The sequence below is a fragment of the Lolium rigidum genome, chromosome 2, assembly GCF_022539505.1.
Source record: "Lolium rigidum isolate FL_2022 chromosome 2, APGP_CSIRO_Lrig_0.1, whole genome shotgun sequence".
Taxonomy (NCBI): Eukaryota; Viridiplantae; Streptophyta; class Magnoliopsida; order Poales; family Poaceae; genus Lolium; species Lolium rigidum.
Window position 1 is genome coordinate 247,538,529 of NC_061509.1, and position 11,475 is coordinate 247,550,003.

Here is an 11,475-nt window from a genome sequence, read left to right on the forward strand (position 1 = left end):
GAACTCAGAGCGGTAGTACCGCTTACCCCAAAGCGGTAGTACCGCTTGGGCCAAAACTGGACATAACGGTTGGATTTGGAGGAGCCTATTTAAGGGCCCCTTCTTCCCCACCCGATTTTATCTCTTCCCCTTCTCCCTCCTCCATTGTTGCTGAGCTTAATTCTTGAGGATCTCCTTCCCCCTCCAACCAATCTTGCCCTAATTTTGAGGATAGGTGGAGGAGACCCCGATCTATAGTTCTACCAAGAGAGATTTCACAAATACTAGCTATTCCTTAGTGGATCTTGGTGGTAGGGTTCCTTTGGTGGATCTTGGAGAAGAGTTCCTTTGGTGGAGCATTGGGGAGTTCCTTTGGTGGAGCCTTGGAGAGTTCTTTTGGTGGAGCCTTGGAGAGTTTCTTGGTGGAGCATTGGAGGAGTTCCTATGGTGGAGCATTGGTGATGGGTTCCTATGGTGGAGCATTGGAGATGAGCAGCTATGGAGCCTAGCTTGGTGATGTACTAGCTCCATAGGGTGTTGGGAGCATCCTTGTGTGTGTGGAGCTCGCTCCAACCTTGTGAAGGAATCACCGCCTCGACCGGTGCCTTAGTGGAAGAGGGAGAGCACCTCCGTGGAGCTCTCTCGAGGAAGAGGGTGAGGCCTTCCTTCGTGGTGTGGCCGCCTAGTCTCTTGTGTGAGACTAGCACCTCCTCAACGCGGACGTACCTCCTTTAGTGGAGGGAGCTGCGGGAAACAAACCTCGACTCGCCTCGCGCCCCCGGTTGTCTCGCTCCTTACTTTCTTTATCTTGTTGATTCCTTTACTTGTTGCACATGCTCTAGCTTCATTGTAGGATCACCCCCATTGCTAAAAGTCACACCTTTACCTTCCGTTGCATAAAACTTGAAAAAGACTAAAAATTGCCGTAGCGCCATTCACCCCCCTCTTGTTCGCTACGATCCGTTCACCGGCAAAGCCTAGAATAATCCATCACGTGAAGATGGATTTAGGTGGATGGCGGATGCAACTGCGCTTGGGGTTTTCGGAGGAGAGGGCGAGCGCTATGGAAGGAACGATGCGGCGCGCGGCCGGCCGGGGTAAGGAGAGAAAGGTATAGTACTAGTGATGCGGCGTGGTGGGGATCGAGATCCTGCGCGTGCACGTGATTCTGGGAGGGTGAAGAAGAAGATGATAGACATGCATGGGGTAAAAACTAGGTAGTACTCTAGGTTGCTGCTGCGACTGGGCGCCGATTTGACTGTTGGTAGACTAACACGCCACCCATATATAAATTTGCGACGACGTTTGGTGCAGTGATATCTCGTCACATCAGGTTGACCAGAGAGAGTTTTTTTACAGTTTCCATTTTGATATATTTTTTGCCAATAATCGTAGTTCTCTATGCCAGAGACACGTACCTTAACACGTGGGTAGCATGCAACCACGCGAGCACCAAAATGAAATGAGAGATTTTTTAGAGCAGAACTTCATTTTCAATGCCTTTCCTAGCTTGGTTTGGAAACTGGATACATTGTGACTATGCGCCACCATCTACCATCCCCAGAGCTTTAGTGACTTGATGCTTCCAAGATACATTGTGACTATGTGCCACCATCTACCATCCATTTGAGATCCAACGTTCCAAACTATCTCTTATTTCGAAGCAAAAAAAGAAAAACTATTCAGAAAAATTTGAAAAAATCTAGTAATATGTAGATGCCTTGTTTTAAAAACTATGAATATTTCATCCCATTCGGACGACTAGCTTGTGATTAAATAGCTTCTTACATATTCGAACACTAGTTTAAACTAAATATATATTTGCTCACAAACCTATGATTCAAATCGAATGAAACTTCACCAAAATATAAATCAAAATATGCATCACTTACTGGAAGTTTTTCAAATTTTTCATGGTCCATGGGGTCCTCCAAAGTGCAAGCTTTTTTTTCTTGGTTGGTACTTCAAAACCGAGTTTGGATGGTGGCAAGACTTGCACAAAGAGGATGTCAAAATTTTGGCCTTTGTGAACTTTGCAATCAACATCAAGTGTCGGACTCTCGAGAAAAAAATAAGAGTTGGCGCACACCTTTCTTTCAACCGTTGGTTCTCAATCCGAGGGTGGTCCAACTAGCTAATAAAATTGGCTTGGTATTCATGGTCTTGAACCAACGATTTGGCATGGCTTTCAATCAGTATGACAGGTGATGTACGGAGGTAATTCATATGAGAGGGCAATAAAGAAATGTTTTGTCCTCCTCGCAAAGCTAGTCTATTTGGAAAGAAATGAATAATTGGTTTTTCGCAACGTTTCATGATACTAATTCATGATACTATGCATTGAAGGTGTTGTATCATAAACTAGTATCATATGTATGAAGTCTACGATACTTCCCATTGAGACTAGTCTAAGTGCTTTTGCACCATGAACACTAGCTATGCACAGACTTCAAAAAACACTTCTCCATCATTCTACTATTCACACTTTCTTTTTCTAATAGAACTACCATTTTTTAATATAATCTTGTGACGACAGTATATATTTATAAATAGTCATTTATGATTCGCATAAGCTCAAAGAGGGGTACTTAATTATGAGAGATATCTTTCAACTAATATGTTGTAGGGGTACTTTAATTATGTGAGCTATCGTGTGAAATGCTTACTAGAACGAGTACAAAAGGTGTTTGATAACATTACAGGCCACACGCCCAGTCTAGCCTGCATTTTGTAGGAGCATTACATCAATTTAACAAATACGAAGGAGTAGCCTAGGTAGAGATAACAGGCAAAGGAAATAGTTCAACAGATAGTACAACACAACTACGGAAAGGGAGTAGCCTAGGTAGAGATAAACATGCAAATGAAATAGTTCAACAGATACAAATCTTGGATTACAACACGAGTATTACATAAAGTACATCAGCCCTTCTTTTTGGACCTGTGACGCGAAGGCAGGTTCCATTGCCGTGCGTTGGCGAAGCTTGGGATGAACCACAACGGAACCTGCCGCCATGTCCATCTAATGTTGGTTTAGAAACCAACAGTACAGTCTTCAGAATTCAAACTGAAGCGGCAAATTTCTGGACAAGGAGGATATACAAGGCCTGCTGCATGGTGCGATGTGTAAATAGAGTTGCTTCTCGCCATATTTGGACCGTCATGTTCTGCCCCGTCTTCTACTGGAATGATAATCGGATAGTTCACTCCAAGGAAGAGAGAATATAATCCAAGGGAAATAATCCTCCTCCATGGCCTCGGTGGCATCAACTGACTGGTGTCCATGCTGTACGCCTCGCAGCCAAGTAAACCCTTCCCATACCCGCGAGGCATGACGACCCTCAGAGGTAGCAGCAACAGGTAAAATCCGAACCAGTCCAGTATAATCCCGCCTGTCAGTAACGCCTGATGACCCACAAGTATAGGGGATCACAACAGTCTTTGAGGGAAGTAAAACCCAATTTATTGATTCGACACAAGGGGAGCCAAAGAATATTTGTAAGCCTTAACATCGGAGTTGCTTCAGCTGCACCTGGAAACAGACTTGCTCGCAAGAGTTTATCAGTAGCAACAGTTTTATAGCAGTAGCAGTAGTGAAATATCAGCATCAGTGTAACAAAGACATCAATAGTGATTATAGTAAATAACATGATTAAAATACTGTAGGCACAGGGATGGATGAACGGGCGCTGCATGGATAAGAGAACTCATGTAACAATCAAGGTAGGGCATTTGTAGATAGTAATAAAACAGTATCCAAGTACTAAACAAACATAGGCATGTGTTCCGTATATAGTCGTACGTGCTCGCAATGAGAAACTTGCACAACATCTTTTGTCCTACCATCCGGTGGCAGCCGGGCCTCTAGGGAATCTACTGGTAATTAAGGTACTCCTTTTAATAGAGCACCGGAGCAAAGCATTAACACTCCGTGAGCACATGTGATCCTCATATCACCGCCTTCCCCTCCGGTTGTCCCAATTTCTGTCACTTTGGGGCCTCGGGTTCCGGACAACAATATGTGTATACAACTTGCATGTAAGATCATAAAGCAATGAATATCATCATGAATTGATAACATGTTCAGATCTGAGATCATGGCACTCGGGCCCTAGTGAAAAGCATTAAGCGTAACAAGTTGCAACAATATCATAAAAGTACCAATTACGGATACTAGGCACTATGCCCTAACAATCTTATGCTATTACATGACCAATCTCATCCAATCCCTACCATCCCCTTCAGCCTATAGTGGGGGAATTACTCACACATGGATGGGGGAAACATGACTAGTTGATGAAGAGGCGTCGGTGGTGATGATGGCGATGATCTCCTCCAATTCACCGTCCCGGCGGAGTGCCAGAACGGAGTTTCTGGTCCCGAGATGGAGTTTCGCGATGGCGACGGTGTTCTGGATGTCTTGTGGCGATTTCGTCTAACCCCCGTGCGTTTTTAGGTCGAAACCCTTAAGTAGTCCAGAGGGGAGCATCGGGGGCTGCCCGAGGCGTCGCCACCATAGGGCGGCATGGCCCAGGGGCCCACCGCGCCGCCTTGTGGGGTGGGCGCCTCGTGGCCCCCCTCCTTCTGGTCTTCTGGCTCCGTCAATCTTCTGTGAAAATAGGCGCATTGCAATTAATCCCGGGGATTTTCCTGAAAGTTGAGTTTCTGCACAAAAACAAGACACCAGGGCAATTCTGCTGAAAACAGCGTTAGTCCGTGTTAGTTGTATCCAAAATACACAAATTAGAGGCAAAACAATAGAAAAAGTGTTCGGGAAAGTAGATACGTTTTGGACGTATCAACTCCCCCCAAGCTTAGCTTATTGATTGTCCTCAAGCTATTCAGTTAACAACTGAGTGCGATAAAAGAACTTTCACGAACATATTTGTTCATATGATATAAATATTCTCATGATATGGACAAGTACTTAGGCAATTCATAATAAGATACATGCAAATAAAGTCATCTAATAGCTATGTCAATCATGGAAAAGGTACCAACAAATTAATAATAAGCATCATGAATCATGTCTATCAGTAGGATTGCAATGTTCATAAAAGGATATGATAAAGTGGTATCTTGATTGCCCGTGTTTGTACAGCAAAACATAAATGCCCGGGCACCTTTGAAGTTCATGGAAAGACTAGAAGTAGAGATTATCAAAGATAAAAGCATCAAAGTTATACCACAATCAATCACATTTTGGGACAAGCATATTATACTAAGAATGACAGTTGTGCTCTCAAGAAGGTGCTCAAAGAAAGGATGGTGACTCAATGTAAAAGTAAAAGATTGGCCCTTCGCAGAGGGAAGCAGGGATTAACATGCGCCAGAGCTTTTCATTTTTAAAACAGGAGTAAAATTATTTTGAGAGGTGTTTGTTGTTGTCAACGAATGGTAGTGGGCACTCCAACTACCTCGTCAACCAGACTTTCAAGAGAGGCTCCCATGAAGTACGTTATCTCTACCAGCTAGGTAAATCACCCCTCTTCTCTTTTGTTTACACACGTACTTTAGTTTCATTCTGGATGACACTCCCCCCAACCTTTGCTTACACAAGCCATGGCTAACCGAATCCTCGGGTGCCTTCCAACATTCACATACCATGGAGGAGTGTCTATTTGCAAATTAAGTTGCTTACTGATAAATCGGGGCAAAACATGTGAAGAGAATTATTGATGAAAGTTAATTAATTGGGGCTGGGAACCCCGTTGCCAGCTCTTTTTGCAAAATTATTGGATAAGCGGATGTGCCACTAGTCCATTGATCAAAGTCTGTCAGGAGTAAATGACAAGGTTGAAAGATAAAACACCACATACTTCCTCATGAGCTATAAAACATCGACACAAATTGAGAAGTATTTTGAAGGTTTAAAGGTAGCACATGAGAATTGCTTGTGACGGTAAAGCACTCGTCCGTTGGGAACCCCAAGAGGAAGGTGTGATGCGTACAGCAGCGAGTTTTCCCTCAGAAAGAAAACAAGGTTATCGAACCAGTAGGAGTCAAAAAGCACGTTGAAGGTTGATGGTGGCGGAGTGTAGTGCGGCACAACACCAGGGATTCCGGTGCCAATGTGGAACCTGCACAACACAACCAAAATACTTTGCCCCAACTTAACAGTGAGGTTGTCAATCTCACCGGCTTGCTGTAACAAAGGATTAGATGTATAGTGTGGATGATGATGTTTGCGAAGAACAGTAAGAACAATGTTTGCAGTAGATTGTGTTCGATGTAATGGACCGGGGTCCACAGTTCACTAGTGGTGTCTCTCCAATAAGAAATAGCATGTTGGGTGAACAAATTACAGTTTGGCAATTGAAAAATAAAGATGGCATGACAATGCACATACATATTATGATGAGTAGTGTGAAATTCAATTGGGCATTACGACAAAGTACATAGACCGCTATCCAGCATGCATCTATGCCTAAAAAGTCCACCTTCGGGTTAGCGTCCGCACCCCTTCCAGTATTAAGTTGCAAACAACATACAATTGCATTAAGTATGGTGCGTAATGTAATCAACAAAAATCTCCTTAGACAAAGCATTGATGTTTTATCCCTAGTGGCAACAGCACATCCACAACCTTAGAACTTTCCGTCACTCGTCCCGGATTTAATGGAGGCATGAACCCACTATTGAGCATAAATACTCCCTCTTGGAGTTACAAGTAACGACTTGGCCGGAGCCTCTACTAATAACGGAGAGCATGCAAGATCATAAACAACACATAGATGATAGATTGATAATCAACATAACATAGTATTCCATATTCATCGGATCCCAACAAACGCAACATGTAGCATTACAAATAGATGATCTTGATCATGATAGGCAGCTCACAAGATCCGACAATGATAGCACAATGAGGAGAAGACAACCATCTAGCTACTGCTATGGACCCATAGTCCAGGGGTGAACTACTCACACATCACTCCGGAGGCGATCATGGCGATGAAGAGTCCTCCGGGAGTTGATTCCCCTCTCCGGCAGGGTGCCGGAGGCGATCTCCTGAATCCCCCGAGATGGGATTGGCGGCGGCGGCGTCTCTGGAAGGTTTTCCGTATCGTGGCTCTCGGTACTGGGATATTCGCGACGAAGGCTTTAAGTAGGCGGAAGGGTAGGTCAGGGGGCGACGCGAGGGCCCCACACGCTAGGGCCGCGCGGCCAAGGCCTGGGCCGCGCCGCCCTGTTGTGTCGGCGCCTTGTCGCCCCACTTCGTTTCCCTTTCGGTCTTCTAGAAGCTTCGTGGAAAAATAAGACCCTGGGCGTTGATTTCGTCCAATTCCGAGAATATTTCCTTTGTAGGATTTCTGAAACCAAAAACAGCAGAAAACGACAGAATCGGCTCTTCGGCATCTTGTTAATAGGTTAGTGCCGGAAAATGCATAAATATGACATAAAGTGTGTATAAAACATGTGAGTATCATCAATAAAGTAGCATGGAACATAAGAAATTATAGATACGTTTGAGACGTATCAAGCATCCCCAAGCTTAGTTCCTACTCGTCCTCTAGTAGGTAAACGATAACAAAGATAATTTACTGAAGTGACATGCTATCATAATCTTGATCAATACTATTGTAAGCATATGTAATGAATGCAGCGATTCGAAGCAATGGTAAAGACAATGGTTAAACAACCTGAATCATATAGCAAAGACTTTTCATGAATAGTACTTTCAAGACAAGCATCAATAAGTCTTGCATAAGAGTTAACTCATAAAGCAATAAATTCAAAGTAAAGGCGTTGAAGCAACACAAAGGAAGATTTAAGTTTCAGCAATTGCTTTCAACTTGTAACATGTATATCTCATGGATAGTTGTCAATACAACGTAATATGATGAATACAAATATGCAAGTATGTAAGAATCAATGCACAATTAACACGAGTGTTTGCTTCTAAGATAGAAGGAAGTGGGTAAACTGACTCAACATAAAAGTAGAAGAATGGCCCTTCAAAGAGGGAAGCATTGATTGCTATATTTGTGCTAGAGCTTTTATTTTGAAAACATAAAGAGAGCATAAAAGTAAAGTTTTGAGAGGTGTTTGTTGTTGTCAACGAATGGAAGTGGGCACTCTAACTCCCTTGCCAGACAGACTTTCAAAGAGCGGCTCCCATGAAAAATGTTTTATTTTATTTTTGGGTGACACTCCTTCCAACCTTTGCTTTCACAAACCATGGCTAACCCCGGGTGCCTTCCAACAATCTCATACCATGAAGGAGTTTCTTTTATTTTAGTTTTATTTAGATGACACTCCTCCCCACCTTTGCTTTCTCAAGCCATGGCTAACCGAATCCTCGGGTGTCGTCCAACAATCACATACCATGGAGGAGTGTCTATTTGTAAAATTATGAAGGTTAATTAATTGGGGCTGGGAACCCCATTGCCAGCTCTTTTGCAAAATTATTGGATAAGAGGATGAAGCCACTAGTCCATTGGTGAAAGTTGCCCAACAAGATTGAAAGATAAACACCACATACTTCCTCATGAGCTATAAAACATTGACACAAATAAGAGGTAATAACTTTTGAATTGTTTAAAGGTAGCACTCAAGCAATTTACTTTGGAATGGCAGAGAAATACCATGTAGTAGGTAGGTTGGTGGACACAAATGGCATAGTTTTTGGATCAAGGATTTTGGATGCATGAGAAGTAATCCCTCTCAATACAAGGCTTAGGCTAGCAAGGTTGTTTAAAGCAAACACAAGTATGAACTGGTACAGCAAAACTCACATAAGAACATATTGCAAGCATTATAAGACTCTACACTGTCTTCCTTGTTGTTCAAACCCTTACCAGAAAATATCTAGACTTTAGAGAGACCAATCATGCAAACCAAATTTTAGCAAGCTCTATAGTATTTCTTCACAAATAGGTGCAAAGTATATGATGCAAGAGCTTAAACATGATCCATATGAGCACAACAATTGCCAAGTATCAAATTATTCAAGACATTATACCAATTACCACATGTAGCATTTTCTGTTTCCAACCATATAACAATTAACGAAGCAGTTTCAACCTTCGCCATGAACATTAAGAATAAAGCTAAGAACATATGTGTTCATATGCAACAGCGAAGCTTGTCTCTCTCCCACATAATGAATGCTAGGATCCAATTTTATTCAAACAAAACAAAAATAAGAACATACAGACGCTCCAAGTAAAGCACATAAGATGTGATGGAATAAAAATATAGTTTCACTAGAGGAACCTGATAATTTGTCGATGAAGAAGGGGATGCCTTGGGCATCCCCAAGCTTAGATGCTTGAGTCTTCTTGAAATATGCAGGGATGAACCACGGGGGCATCCCCAAGCTTAGAGCTTTCACTCTCCTTGATCATATTGTATCATCCTCCTCTCTTGATCCTTGAAAACTTCCTCCACACCAAACTCAAAACAAACTCATTAGAGGGTTAGTGCATAATCAAAAATTCACATGTTCAGAGGTGAGATAATCATTCTTAACACTTCTGGACATTGCACAAAGCTACTGAAAGTTAATGGAATAAAGAAATCCATCAAACATAGCAAAACAGGTAATGCGAAATAAAAGGCAGAATCTGTCAAAACAGAACAGTCCGTAAAGACGAATTTTTTAGAGGCACCATACTTGCTCAGATGAAAATGCTCAAATTGAATGAAAGTTGCGTACATATCTGAGGATTACTCACGTAAATTGGCAGATTTTTATGAGTTACCTACAGAGAATACTACTCAAATTCGTGACAGCAAGAAATCTGTTTCTGCGCAGTAATCCAGATCTGGTATGAACCTTACCATCAAAGACTTTACTTGGCACAAGAATGCAATAAAATAAAGATAAGGAGAGTTTGCTACAGTAGTAACAACTTCCAAGACTCAAATATAAAATAAAAGTGCAGAAGTAAAATCATGGGTTGTCTTCCATAAGCGCTTTTCTTTAACGCCTTTCAGCTAGGCGCAGAAAGTGTGTATCAAGTAACATCAAGAGATGAAGCATCAACATCATAATTTGTTCTAATGATAGAATCAAAAGGTAACTTCATTCTCTTTCTAGGGAAGTGTTCCATACCTTCCTTGAGAGGAAAGTTATATTTAATATTACCTTCCTTCATATCAATAATAGCACCAACAGTTCGAAGAAAAGGTCTTCCCAATATAATGGGACAAGATGCATTGCATTCAATATCCAACACAACAAAATCAACGGGGACAAGGTTATTGTTAACCGTAATGCGAACATTATCAATCCTCCCCAAAGGTTTCTTTGTAGAATTATCGGCAAGATTAACATCCAAATAACAATTTTTCAATGGTGGCAAGTCAAGCATATTATAGATTTTCCTAGGCATAACAGAAATACTTGCACCAAGATCACATAAATCATTACAATCAAAATCATTGACCTTCATCTTAATGATGGGCTCCCAACCATCTTCTGACTTCCTAGGAATAGAAGTTTCACGATTTAATTTCTCTTCTCTAGCTTTTATGAGAGCATTTGTAATATGTTTTGTAAAGGCCAAATTTATAGCACTAGCATTGGGACTTCTAGCAAGTTTTTTATGAAATTTATAACTTCAGAGATGTGACAATCATCAAAATCTAAACCATTATGATCTAAAGCAATGGGATCATTGTCCCCAATATTTGAAAAAAATTCAACAGTTTTATCACAAGCAGTTTCAGGCAGTTTTGCACATTTTGCATTAGGAGTAGAAACATTGCCAACACCAATTATTTTACCATTGATAGTAGGAGGTGTAGCAACACGTGAAGCATTTTCATTACTAGTGGTGGTAATAGTCCAAACTTTAGCTACATTATTCTCTTTAGCATTTTCTTCTTTTTCCCACCTAGCACGCAATTCGGCCATCAATCTTATATTCTCATTAATTCTAACTTGGATGGCGTTTGCTGTAGCAAATGACTTAATATCTTTATTTTCATTAGGCATAACTTTCAATTTCAAAAGATCAACATCAGCAACAAGACTATCAACTTTAGAAGCAAGTATATCAATTTTACCAAGCTTTTCTTCAACATATTTGTTAAAAGCAGTTTGTGTACTAAAAAATTCTTTAAGCATGGCTTCAAGACCAGAGGGTATATTCCTATTATTGTTGCAAGAATTCCCATAAGAATTACCATAACCATTACTATTATGAGAAGGATATGGCCTATAGTTGTTACCAGAATTATTCCTATAAGCATTGTTGTTGAAATTATTATTTTAATGAAGTTTACATCAACATGCTCTTCTTGACGAACCAATGAAGCTAAAGGAACATTATTAGGATCAACATTAGTCCTACCATTCACAAGCATAGACATAATAGCATCAATCTTATCACCCAAAGAGGAGGTTTCTTCAACAGAATTTACCTTCTTACCTTGTGGAGCTCTTTCCGTGTGCCATTCAGAGTAATTAATCATCATATTATCAAGAAGCTTTGTTGCGGCGCCTAGAGTGATGGACATAAAAGTACCTCCAGCAGCTGAATCCAA